Raw genomic sequence first — 12939 nt, forward strand, 5'->3', positions numbered from 1 at the left:
ATAGTATTAACTGAGCTCTTTAATAATATGCTAGGAACTATTTTAAGGGCTTTAAAAATTTTTTCTTTTTTTTAAAGATTTTATTGGGGAAGGGGAACAGGACTTTATTGGGGAACAATGGTCACATTGTTGTCCTTTCAATCCTAGCTGTGGGGGGTTCAGCTTCAAGTTCTGGTTCTTCCAGTCCTAGTTGTGGAGGGCGCAGCTCAGCTCCAGGTCCAGTTGCCGTTGCTAGTTGCAGAGGGCACAGCCCACCATCCCTTGCGGGAGTCGAACCGGCAACCTTGTGGTTGAGAAGACAGGCTCAAACCAACTGAGCCATCCAGGAGCTCAGCGGCAGCTCAGCTCAAGGTGCCGTGTTCAATTTTTCAGTTGCAGGGGGCGCTGCCCACCATCCCCTGCGGGACTCGAGGAATTGAACCAGCAACCCTGCGGTCGAGAGCCCACTGGCCCATGTGGGAATCGAACTGGCAGCCCTCGGAGTTAGGAGCACGGAGCTCCAACCGCCTGAGCCACCGGGCCGGCCCCCATTAAGGGCTTTAAATATATTAACTCACTTAACCTTTACAACAATCCTATAGAGGTAGATACCTCTCATTATGCCCATTTCACTGATGAGTAAACTTAAAAGCACTGAGAACTTCATGGGATGATGGAAATGGTCTATGTCACGATTGTGGTCGTGGTGGGCTACATACAACATACACTTTTCAAAGCTTGTTGAACTGAACATTTTAAATTGCTGAATGCTATTGTATATAAGTTGTATTTCAAGAAAGCTGAAAAAAGGCACAAATAAAGACATAGCATCACTTTAATAAACTAATATCAAACTATTTTCAATACAGAATATCATATCTTTAAAGTATACTTTTCCAACCATAAAAGAAAAATAAAAGATTTCTTTTAACCATATTTCAAGAACCAATCCTGTTTGGCCCCTCTATGCTATCTAGCATATCCAAAAATTAGTATATGATTTTCTATATAACATAACTAAGAAAAACAGCATAAAGTTGCACTGAAAACATTATAAATATTAGACAGCAGTTGTCTTTTCAAAGCAAATAATTTAACAAAACACGGTAATAGTAATAAGATCAGATCTGCTATATACTAATGAAAGTTTTATTATTTTATAAATAAAGCAACCTGTGGTAACAGCAGTATCTGCCAAATTATTATCTTTGTGTGAAATAGTTCTACCTTCAAACTAAATAGAAATAAACAAGAAAAGCTGCTTTTGTTCAAAATGCTTTTGACAAAATAGGATACAATTCACACAGAGAAGTTTAAACGAGATACCTCAATAATTGCTCAAGCTACCCCCCCAAAAAAAATCCCTATCACTAGTATACAGAGAAAAGTCAAGATGGAGCTAGGTCTCAATAAAGAAGGTAACTTTGGGAACAGAGATTTAAGTTTGTACACAATTGCTGTGTCTGACTCTACGTCAATGAACCAAAGCTTAAGGAAAATAAATTCACCCCTGTTCCATACATTCAGTTTTTTATTAGTGAACAATAAACAATTCACCGAAGCAAAGGAAAGGCACCTCTTTCATTCTAACCAAACAAGGGTGGTACTGCAAAAGCTGCCAATATACTAAATCAGAGGTTCCTTCCTGGCCTGAGAAACTGACAAGGCATTAATTTGTCTGAGATCCTTAACAGTACACCAAGAAAACAAAGGCTGAACACAGGTCTGAAAAGCACATAAATTTGTCGGTCAAGTGTTCATAGATGCTATTTGATCAGGAAAAGTCATTAAATTCATACTGACTTTGCCCTTACGTAATTGCTATCAAAGTATTACTAAGAATTTAGGACTAAAAACTTTTTTTCATTAAATTTATTGGGATGACAATGGTTAGTAAAATTACATGGGTTTCAAGTGTACAATTCTACAATATCTATATATCACATTGTGTGCTCACCACCCAAAGTTTTTAAATTAAAGAGAGCTCTAACACTCAAAAGTTTATGAACTTCTTTGCTTTAAAAAAACAAAACAAAAACAAAAAAAGTATAAAGGATTTCTTCAACTGATTATCCCCCTGTGCCTGAGGATTTGTTCATCTGTGTGCACTTCAGCACACTTCTTAAGGGGACCATCCTCCTCCGATGGAATTCCACAACACTACAATGAACAACGGACTCAAGCATACTTTGTAGGACTACACTTGCCAAATTACCATATATTTCACAGGCTGCAACTCACTAAATATAAAACATTGCACCTCAAGACAGCTCATTATTCCTCTCTTATTCAAAGAATTCAGGCAAAAATTGGCTACTCCAAGAGATAATCTATTGGTAAATAGCCTGGCTAATTTTCACAAATTCTCAAAAGGGTTTCATGGCCACGGTCAATTATTTTATAACCTCCAATCATGATTTCAAGCTATTCAAATCAAGACAAATATAATAAAGCCAGAGGGAGATAAAATTCCCTGTGACTAAGTCCCCTCATCTATTCTCACTGATCTCAATACTAAAATCTAACTTGAACTCCCCTGCAAAAAATTCCTCATTTGTTTTCTTCTGCCTAGAGCCCTGGACTCCAAATTTTCTGATCAGAAAAATAAATAAATATACACATATGTATGTGTATTTCTAAATATCTAATGAAAGCTATTTAAGTCTTAAGAAACCGGAACAATAAATGAGCACTATTACAAAGGCAAAGGATTTACTCTCACATTTACTTAGAAACCAGCCAGAGTTCTCATTGAAAAAGCCAAGGAGACCATGAGGTACTTGAAGTTAGTCTGCAAGGTTAGATAAAGAAATTTCCGGGCCGGCCCAGTGGCTCAGGCGTTAGAGCTCCATGCTCCTAACTCCAAAGGCTGCCGGTTTGATTCCCACATGGGCCAGTGGGCTCTCAACCACAAGGCTGGCAGTTCGATTCCTCGATTCCCACAAGGGATGGTGGGCTACACCCCCTGCAACTAAAATTGAACAGGCACCTTCAGCTGAGCTGCTGCTGAGCTCCCTGATGGCTCAGTTGGTTGGAGAGCATCCTCTCAAACACAAAGGTTGCCGGTTCAACTCCCGCAAGGGATGGTGGGCTGCGCCCCTTGCAACTAACAACGGCAACTGGACCTGGAGCTGAGCTGCGCCCTCCACAACTAAGACTGAAAGGACAACAACTTGGCTTGGAAAAAAGGCCTGGAAGTACACACTGTTCCCCAATAAAGTCCTGTTCCCCTTCCCCAATAAAATCTTTTTTAAAAAAAAGAAATTTCCCCAAAGAATGACCTTTTGAAATATCTGTCAGTCAGATACATGGTTCACACATCAGTACATTAAAAAACAAAAAAAAGGAAAGAATGATAGAAGTATGTTTAATCCTACTTATAAAAGTATGAAGAAAGGTGACACTTTAAATACTATCTCCTGATGAAAGGTTAAGCCAATGATGTGCGGGAGCAAGATGCACTTCAATGTCACTGGTCCGCTAAATGCAGAATGATTGTCTATTAAGACAAAGAGAGTATCTGCTAAATTACCTCTTCCCACTAAGTATTAATTAGCACAATGACTGATCCTTTAAAAAAAGAACTATGATTTAGAAGGTAATACAAAATATCTGAGAAAGCATATATGCATAATAGAGAACACATTCTAGTCAGATATGTGTGTGCTTATAATCTCAATTTTGACAAATGTTGAACTCTTCAAGACTCCTCTACTCTTAACAACCTCTTCTCCATTGAAAGCATGCACACGCAGCATCTACCTTAGACTAATGAGTAAGGCCTTGAGAAGACTAGCTTATCACTTCTTATTGCTCATTAATACAAAACTACAACACACTTCATTTTTTCACGTAAGGGGTATTAAAGGTAATTCCACAACTTGCTCTAGCTAAATGGATCTCTTGAAATCAAAACATTTCTCTTTTCACAGACTTGTATAAAAACTGGTCTGGGGGAAAAAAAGGAAGCTGGAACATGAACAAAAAAAGCACTGATTATACTTATTTTTATATCTGTCTTCTCTACTAGAGCGTGAACTGAGAGCAAAAATACAATTTCATCTTTGTTTCCCCAGTTATGAACACTGAACAATAGCAGAACCCCATTATCTAAACTGATTCAATCACTTCTGGGGTACTTTCAAGATCACTATCCAACTGAATCCTTACAACCATCCCCTGTGAGATAAGCAGGAAGATTATTCCCTTTCTCAGAAGAGGAACAAAAAAATTCTCAGAGAGCTGAAGACACTGGTTCAAAGTCACCGAATTAGAGACTAAAATTCTAACTCTGCTGTCTTTAAGATGCATTCTCTTCCAGGCAACAATGACTACAATCATTGTTTAAAATTTCATTGAAATGTATAAAGCCACACAGAAGGTAATTCATAAAAAAAATATTTGTACTTGCTAGTCAAAAACCATTATTCAACCACTAGAATACTCCTTAACAGAAAAAAAATGCATCTTTTAAAATTAGTTTCAAGTGATTCTATATCCAACCATAATATGGTCTGCTTTTCTAATAAAAATTCTCATCTGATCCTAAATTTGAGCTCCTTTGCCTTTCCAAATTTGTAATCCACTGTAACTGGTGTTTGTTTCAAATTAGGACCACAAAGCACCTCCGTCTACCCTCCCCGCAAAAATATTAAGCACCCACTATACATCAATCAACAACTGGTTTTTTATTTTATTTTTATTTTTCAATTGTATGTAACAACAGCTTTATACACAAAAGCAAAAATAAATAGTTTAAGAATAAATAACTCAACTTTTTCTATTTTTCTACTCCTAAAGAGGACAATAGAAACATGACAGACATCTCTCTGAAAAGTGTTTAAAAATAAAGAGAGAAGAATTATTATACATCATATACACAAGGAAAAGAAAATATACACTAGAGCTAAGTAATAATTTGACAGAAAAGATTTGGGTTATTTCCTTCTCTTGTAGAAATCCAGTAGATTTCAGTAAATTATCTTGTCAACCCACTACATTTTCCTCAACCTGAGACTTTTATACTTGCTGGTTCATCCAAGTAAAACACTCTCCCCTACTTTCTTCTACTCATCTTCAGCTCTCAAGCCCCATTCTTGAAGGTGCTATCTCCAACCACTCAATCTAATGATCTCCCCTATTAATTTCTCTTAAGGAATATCATTCCTTGGCCCCAAAACAACATCACAAGTTTTATTATATATTCCTTTCTGTTTGTTTAATGTGTTTCTCACAAGAGAATGTAAGTTTCTTGAAGTACACTGTTTTGTTTAAGAAAAAAACTTTAGAAAAAAAGCTTTATTTAGGTATAATTTACATACCAGAAAATCTACAGTTTCAAGTGTTCAATTCAATGATGTCTACTAAATTTACAGTTATGCAACCATCACCAAGTGACTGCTTGGGTTTTGCTCCTCGATGTATTTCTGACATTTAGAGAGAAATAAACATAGTGAATGAATACAATGAGTTACCCTTAAAATCCATTACTACTAATAATATCTATTTAGTGTACTACATGGTTATGAGTTGGTGCATTAAAACTGCCTTTATTACATTACATTCCAAACATCCTTCATTATTTCCATTTCCAAGCAAAGTCAGCTCTTCTGTATGGCCCCAAAGTGAACCTACTCACATATTAGGCCTTGCTTGGGGAACACTGACTCACGTCATGTTCATGTGTACATACTACACTCCCTTTTTCTCTAACAAGTAATCCCTTAATCGGCTCCTAACCATATTAACAAAACACTTTATAAACAAAGGAAAGTTCAAGAGTAGTACTCTTACTCATTGGTGGGGAAAAGGTCTTCATTTAACGAGTGCAACTTTGTAATACTGAAGTGATATATGAAATAAGTTCTTGGTACTGATAGATATCTAGTTGAGAGCTAAATATAGGGTGTCTTAATAAATAATTGGAAACCTTTTTCAGATATAAAATCAATCTCTTTGCTGTTTATCCATCTATAAAACAGAAAATTTCTATTTTAAAAATTTCAGTACAGGTATTTTTTCATTCATTTTAAGAACCAGAAGATTTTCAGATAAAGATTTAACTTATGTACAAAATAACATGAAAAAATTATTTTTAAATAATCTTGTTTTAAAAGTAACTCAACAACAAAGAAACAAAACCAATTCAAAACTTAGCAAAAGGCTTGAAAAGACATTTCTCCAAGAAGATACAAATGAAAAGAAGTTTAATGTCACTGTCTCTGACTGACAGGCAAATCAAAACCACAATGAAATGCCAGTTCAACCCACCCCACTCCACCCCCATTAGGATGGCTATTATTAAACAAATAAACCAACAAACAAACAAAAAAGGAAAGTAACAACTGTTGGAGAGGAGGAGAGGATGTGCAGAAATTAGAACCCTTGTGCACTGCTAAATGGGAATGTAAAAGATGCAGCAGGTTTGGAAAACAGTTTGGACAGTCCTCAAAAAGTTAAACACAGAATTACCAGACGATCCAATATAAACTCAAGATATATAAAGTTGACCCTTGAACAACATGAGGTTAGTGGTGCTGACACCTGTGCGGTTGAAAATCTGCATATAACTTTTGACTCCCCAAAAACGTAACTATTAATAGCTTACTGTTAACCAGAAGCCTTACCAATAACATACAGGCTGATTAAAACATTTTATATATTTATTATGTACTGTATTCTTACAATAAAGCTAGAGAATAGAAAATGTTATTAAGAAAATCATGAAGAGAAAATACATTTACAGTATTTATTGAAAAAAATCCATGTATAAGTGGGCCTGCACAGTTCAAACTCTGGTGTTCAAGGGTCAACTACACTAGGTATATATATACCCCAAATTCCACTCCTAAGTATATACCCAGAAGAATCGAAAGCAGGGACTCAGACACTTACTTGTACACCAATATTCATAGCAGTATTACTATGTGAAGCATTACTTTTGGCTTCACAAAAGCTAAAATGTGGTTAACAATCCAAACATCCATCAACAGATGAACAGATAAACAAAATATTATATATATACAACAGAATATATTATTCAGCTTTAAAAAGAAAGGAAATTCTGATACACACTACAACATGGATGGATCTTGAAGACATACTAAATGAAATGAGTCAGACACAAAAGGACAAAGGTTATACGATTCCACTTATATGAGGTACACAGAATAGGCAAACTATAGAGACAGAAAGTAGAACAGAGGTTACCAGCTAAGGGGCAGAGGATATGGGGAATTACTGTCTAGAGAGTTTCTGTTTAGGATAATGAAAAAGTTCTGGAAATGGATAGCGGTAATGGTTGCACAACAATGTAAATGTTCTTAATGCCAACTGAATTGCACACTTAAAAATGGTTAAAATGGTAAATTTTATGTTATGTATATTAACCACAGTTTTTTTCAAAGTATAGGTACAGCAATTTATACTACTATTTCCCCAATTTCAAGTTAGTGTACAATAAAAGACTGATTGCACAGACTGATTATTCATACATAATAAAAGTAGTTGTCATTTTAGTGGTGGAGAAAAAATTACAAGTCGCAATGCATTAATTTCAGCCATTTTCTCTATCCTAAAACAATGGCATAGTTATAAAAAAAAAAAGATTTACTTCAGCCAATAAAGAATTTTACGACATGCCTTTCTACATCTTTCCAAGGATTTAAGTAAGCTGTGTCAGATCCCTAATTGGTGACACAATTAAATTGGAGAAAAGACTGCCTCGATTTTAAAAGCAGCACAGATTAAGAAGGGTTCTTGATGGGCATACAAAAAATGGCCAGTTCATTCAATACCATTCAACAAGTACTTACTAAATGCATAGTATCTGTGAGAAAGCCAGGCCATCAAGGTTTTGCAAATTTTGCAAAAAGGTTACAGAAAGGAAAGTTGACAAGACAGCCTCACAATAACCCAGAAAGTCAGTAATTCAAAACTATCCTTTAATGTCTGCCTTTAAAAGTAATTATTTACCCCAGTTATTTAATGTTCACAATCGGCAATACTGTGGTTCCGGTTGCCATTTTCAGATTATCAGCAATTTGAAAGTAAGGTAAATATCCAACACTTTAGGTCCTTTTTTCATTGATTAGACGGCATAATGGGGAACCGAATGAAATTCTGCAACTGCCTAAAAGTTAGTTTGATTTTTAATTGATTACAAACAAAAGTTTACCAGTTTCCCACTGGGCAAGTATGCCAACCGACTCAATTTCTTACAACCTTATCTCGGAAACAGGCGCCCCATCTGAAACTTAATGCTGTACCCTCTCTGGTCTGACCTATGCAGAGTGCATTCTAGACACGTCCCCTGAGCACCAACGGCCCAATTTTGGCTATATTCGCTGAGAAATTTAAGGAAGTCAGTAACCACTCATCTCACGTGATCTTAAAAAAGGGCGCAGTTGAGCCCGGAACAAACCACACTTTTTTTCTGCATCAACTTCACTGCCCAGCATGAAGGAAGTGGGCAGGGAGATGGCGCAGGTCCGGTGTGCAGGAGAGGCTAGCAAACAAGCGTGGGTTGCTGTGCCATCCACTTTGGGGGAGCTAGGAAGTGAGAAGGCACACCAGCTCACGCGCACTGCAGCGGCTGAAAAATCGAAGACTGCCACACCCCCCGACAGCCAGAGGAACGGCTTCATCTCCTCTCACTCGAGGAGAAAGGGGGCCCTCTCAATGACATGCCCCACCTGCAGGGCACTGCCCAGGATCCCCAGCACCCCGACGTGCAACGCCCTTGAGCCTTGCGCGGGTGGGACACCGCGCTGGGGGGCAGCTGAGGGGGGAGGGCCGCGGCAACGGGCGACCCGCGCATGCGCAGATATGGGTACCCGCCCGTTCGCCTACCGTTGGAACCGCGACGTCCTGTTCCCCGGCCGCGGCCGCTTCTCCAGGACCCCCGGCGACGAAAAAACGGCGAGAACTGAGGCCCCGGGAGGCTCCGCGGCCGGCGAGCCTCTTCCTGCGGCGGCAGCTGGCAGGAGGCTGAAGGGACGGCTGAGGCACGGGGCCAGCCCGATAAGCGACCCCCGGATGTCCCCGGCGGTGGCAGCGGCGGAGACGCGGAAGAGGGGGCGGGAGCGGCGACAGAGGCAGCGGCTGAAGCGCAGAGCCTCCCTAACGGCGAGCGGGAGGAGAGCGGAGGGCGGAGGGCGGAGGGCGGGCAGGGGCCGGGCCGGATGTGACGTGCGTGGGAGGGGGCGGGGCGGGCCCCTGACGGGGGCGGAGCGAGCACGCTGCGAGGGCGGGGGTACTCCACAGCGTCAGGCCCTCGGCTTGGAGAGTAGGGGCTTTAGAAATGCTGTGCTTCTTCCAAATTTGGGCCCTGAGTTAGGGTGCGAGAAGCCAGGCACGGGCCTGAGGGAGGTGTCTGGGAGTCCTTCACGTGGGGAGGTTGGAAAGAAAAGAGAAAAAACTGGGGAGGGGACGCAGGAGGTATAAAGGACAAATCCGGAAAACCGACGTCGCTCCTGGTCTCTGCAGAAAGGGCCGTGTCCCCTGCAGAGACCAGACTAATCGAGGTGCCCTTATCCAGGTGAGGAGCTCGGAGACAGAAAACCGCCGGGCTGACCAAGGCGGTGACTCACATTCCTATTCCTAGTGATGGGGATAAGATCCGGGACCCTGCCCGCCCCCCACTTTGTCACTTTACTTAAGTACATGCCCTAGACTCCAGAGAGAACATAGATGCCTCTGGTTCCCAGAGCGTCTGGGAATGTGAAAGTCGGTAAGTAACATGCTCAGAGGGAGCTTCCTATACTCCAGCAGAGTTTGAGAGGCAAAGCCAAAAGGCAGAAAGAATGAGGAGCTCTCTCGGAGCCTAGGGAGTCTGTACTTGCTTGCATAGCCACTCAGACCGACCCTGCAGCTCCCTCAAGCTCACAGCGTATGAATATTCGGCCAATCTCTGCTTTGCTTTACTCTGTTAAGGGCTTTGAGATCTTCCACTGAGTAAAACGCAGTGTTCTGCCTTAGAACTCCGTGACGGCGGGTAGATCCACAGCTGCACCAAGAACTCTGGGTATCTGAAAATATAAACCACCATGATTCCGTTGTCCCCTACCTGCCTTAGCTGGAAATCAGTAACCTGGAAAATGTAAAACAAGAACCCTCATAGAATTTGGGAAAGATTTAAAAAAAAAAAAAAAAAAGTCACCCCATGAGATGATCTGTAAATGTGTTAGAGAAGCCAGGGTGGCTCCCAAATTTCATCAAAGAAAGTAAAATAAATCATCTGTAACCTAAGTGTCACATGCCCAGTTGATGCTGTCATAAAAGAAGGGTGGGGTCCATAAAGAATCTAGAACCAGCAGAATCTGAATAAGGATGTAGTGTGGGCTCCCACTCTGTCCAGGAGAGAGGTTATTGATTCTAATGACCAGGATCAATTTTCATTATCAGGAGAGTTTAAAAAAAAAAAATTCAGATTCAGTCTTGAGTCAACAAATAATTATTGAATGCTTACTATGGTTTAGTCTCTTGGGATACATCAGCAAATACGATCCCTGACTTTACTGAGTTTATATCCTAGCAAACTTAAATTCTGTGTATCTTTTAGGAACATACACAGGCCCTTGCTCTGATTCCATATTCATCAAGTAGCCTTCCCATCACTCAAGGTGTTTTGAGTAAATCAACACACCCAGTAAGAAACAACTGTCCAAGGCACATGACTGGTACTAGTTATACTATCTATATAGTCTTTCTCAATTAATAAATTTGTATCATGGTTTCTAAGTCAGTTTCTGTTCATTGGGTTGAATTATAGAGCTGTTTTATCCAAATTGATTTCTCAGAGCCTGATTAAGTTTGAGTGAAATGAAATGTAAGTTTCTGACTCTGCCAAACTGATGACCAGACAGACTCTGGTTTCGTAGCAGCCCAGTCAAGATGTAGCCTATGCAGTCAGCCCTGCATCTCTCTTTAAACCCTCTAAATGAAAGCTTTACCTGTGATTCCATGCTTGAAGAACAGGGCCAAAATGATTGCTTCTAAGGCTTAATTATAAGCTAGTAAAAATCATAAGAGTAAACCGTGAGAGTGAAAATCCTCCAGAACCTGCCCCACCTATGCAACATAGGCTCGTGTTCACATAACTGACTATAATAGGTACATTACTCTGAGTATGAAACCCAGTACTGTAAGCTCCCAGAGGACAGGGGCTCCCTTGCATTTATGTGCCCTACTGCCAAAGCAGGGGCTCTTAAAAAACAACTGAATTGATTTAATGACCATTTTTCTTGTAAAACTCAAGAACATGTCCTTGGAAGATACCCTTTCCAGATCCTACTTTTTAATAGGTAACCAGTATGTTCAACATGCAGGATTCAGGGATGTAATTTTAAAAGACAAAACAAAACAAAAATAAAAAACATTTTATCTTTTGCCATCCCTTTAAACCTGTGCAATGGGAGTAGATCAGGCATACACCTGATTCAGGCAGGTTCCATGAGTTCTGTGGTCCCTCTTAGAATAGAAAGTCCTATGGTCACTGAGTCACAGAGTGAAACTTTTCCCGCTTCTCCAGCTGGGGACAGCTGGCTCACTGCTTGCCGTGGAAAGGCATCATGCCTGGTCTTCCTAGTTCTCTCCTAGTTTAACAACCAGAGCCAAAGGCAGGAGAGAGGAAAAGAAGGGGAACAGGAAAGTTCTTAACTTCCACTTCCATGTGATGGCTTACACTCTGGGCCTGTAGATGTTTCAAGTTGCCTTGTTTTCCCGATAGATACTTTAATGGTTAGTTCAGAAACTACCACCATCCCCATTCTGAAGTGGTTTCCCACCCATAGTTCCCTTGATCACAGCAAAAGCACTCTGTTTTTTGGCAGTTCTTTACTCCCTCTTTCAGCCCCTAAAAATCTGGTGGACCACCTCCAACTTCTTGTCTGTTGAAACTGTTTTTCTCCGTCAGGGTCCTGTCAGATAGGATCTAAGACAGCTCTCACACTGCGCATTTGCAAGTGGCCCTGGGCCACCTCATATGGCTGTGCAAGGTTGTGCACTCCATGCCCTAGAGAGTCCATTCACATCATCCTCGTTGAAGATTCATGTATTTTTTTTGACAGTTTTCCAGGAGGTGGCAGTAAAGTGTTTCGTCCAAACTAAATTAGTGTGACTATTTTCCAAGAGATGGAAGTGAAGTTTCTGTAGGAAGGAGAACATTTTTCTGATGGTGCTGTTTAGTGGCAGCTCTGTATGGGCCACACCTGGTCCACACGAAGCTCTCACGCACTGCTTGCCCAAACTAACTTGGGAGTATAGGCCAATCCCAGTGCAGCTTCATCATTCCTCTGCTCTTCTGCCCAAACAGCTGCCAGCATTCCTCTTGTCCTCTCTATGTTCCTGGCAGGAATCAGACACAGGTCCACTGCAAGACACATCTCAAGTACTCCAAGTAGTTCCATTTTAGGTCCCTCTAACTCAGCGTGAGGTAAGAGGCAAGCAGGCATGCGAGTAAGAATCACAGCATACCAGCAACAGGCTCCAAAAAAATACTCCTCAATAATTCTCACTTGACCTTTTATAACTTGCTATGAGAATTTAGAGTTCTTGACCTAATTTTGTCTAAATCCTCTCATTTCTAGGGGGAGTCCATTTCAGAACTCACTGTAATGAAGGTTTTTTTTGGGGGGGAAATTGTTAGGGTTTTTTTGGTAATACCTTGGTGCTCTGGTTAAAACAGTTCTCAAACAAGGATTTTTTTTTTTTTTTTTTTTTTGGTCATGTCTGGAGACATTTTTGGTTGTCAAAACTGGGGAGGTGCTAATAGCACCTCATGGGTAGAGCTCAAGGATGCTGCTAAACATCCTGCAACGCACAAGACAGCTTTCCCTACAACAAAGAATTTCTAGCTGAAAATGTAACTTCCGATTTACCATCTTGTAACAAAATGGAATTTCTGTACTTGGCAGTCCCTATGAGAATACCTCAAAATTGCATCACATTTTCTTCCTTTTT

At 40.4% G+C, this 12939-nt stretch overlaps 1 protein-coding gene across 5 annotated transcripts in view; it reads right to left on the minus strand.

The window, feature by feature from the left end:
- The window catches only part of FAM13B (family with sequence similarity 13 member B), a 64814-nt gene extending 55649 nt beyond the window's left edge, over positions 1 to 9165 (minus strand). For 4 of the 5 annotated variants that reach the window (XM_019740222.2, XM_019740221.2, XM_019740219.2 and 1 more), the window contains exon 1: positions 8830 to 9149. The gene's annotated coding sequence lies outside the window, so the exon portion shown is untranslated. Of the gene's footprint in view, positions 1 to 8829 lie in introns of all 5 variants that reach the window. The other variant, XM_019740217.2, reaches the window with a different exon arrangement.
- Between the last annotated feature and the right edge of the window lie 3774 nt (positions 9166 to 12939).

This window comes from Rhinolophus sinicus, linkage group LG10 (genome assembly GCF_036562045.2).
Source record: "Rhinolophus sinicus isolate RSC01 linkage group LG10, ASM3656204v1, whole genome shotgun sequence".
Classification (NCBI taxonomy): Eukaryota; Metazoa; Chordata; class Mammalia; order Chiroptera; family Rhinolophidae; genus Rhinolophus; species Rhinolophus sinicus.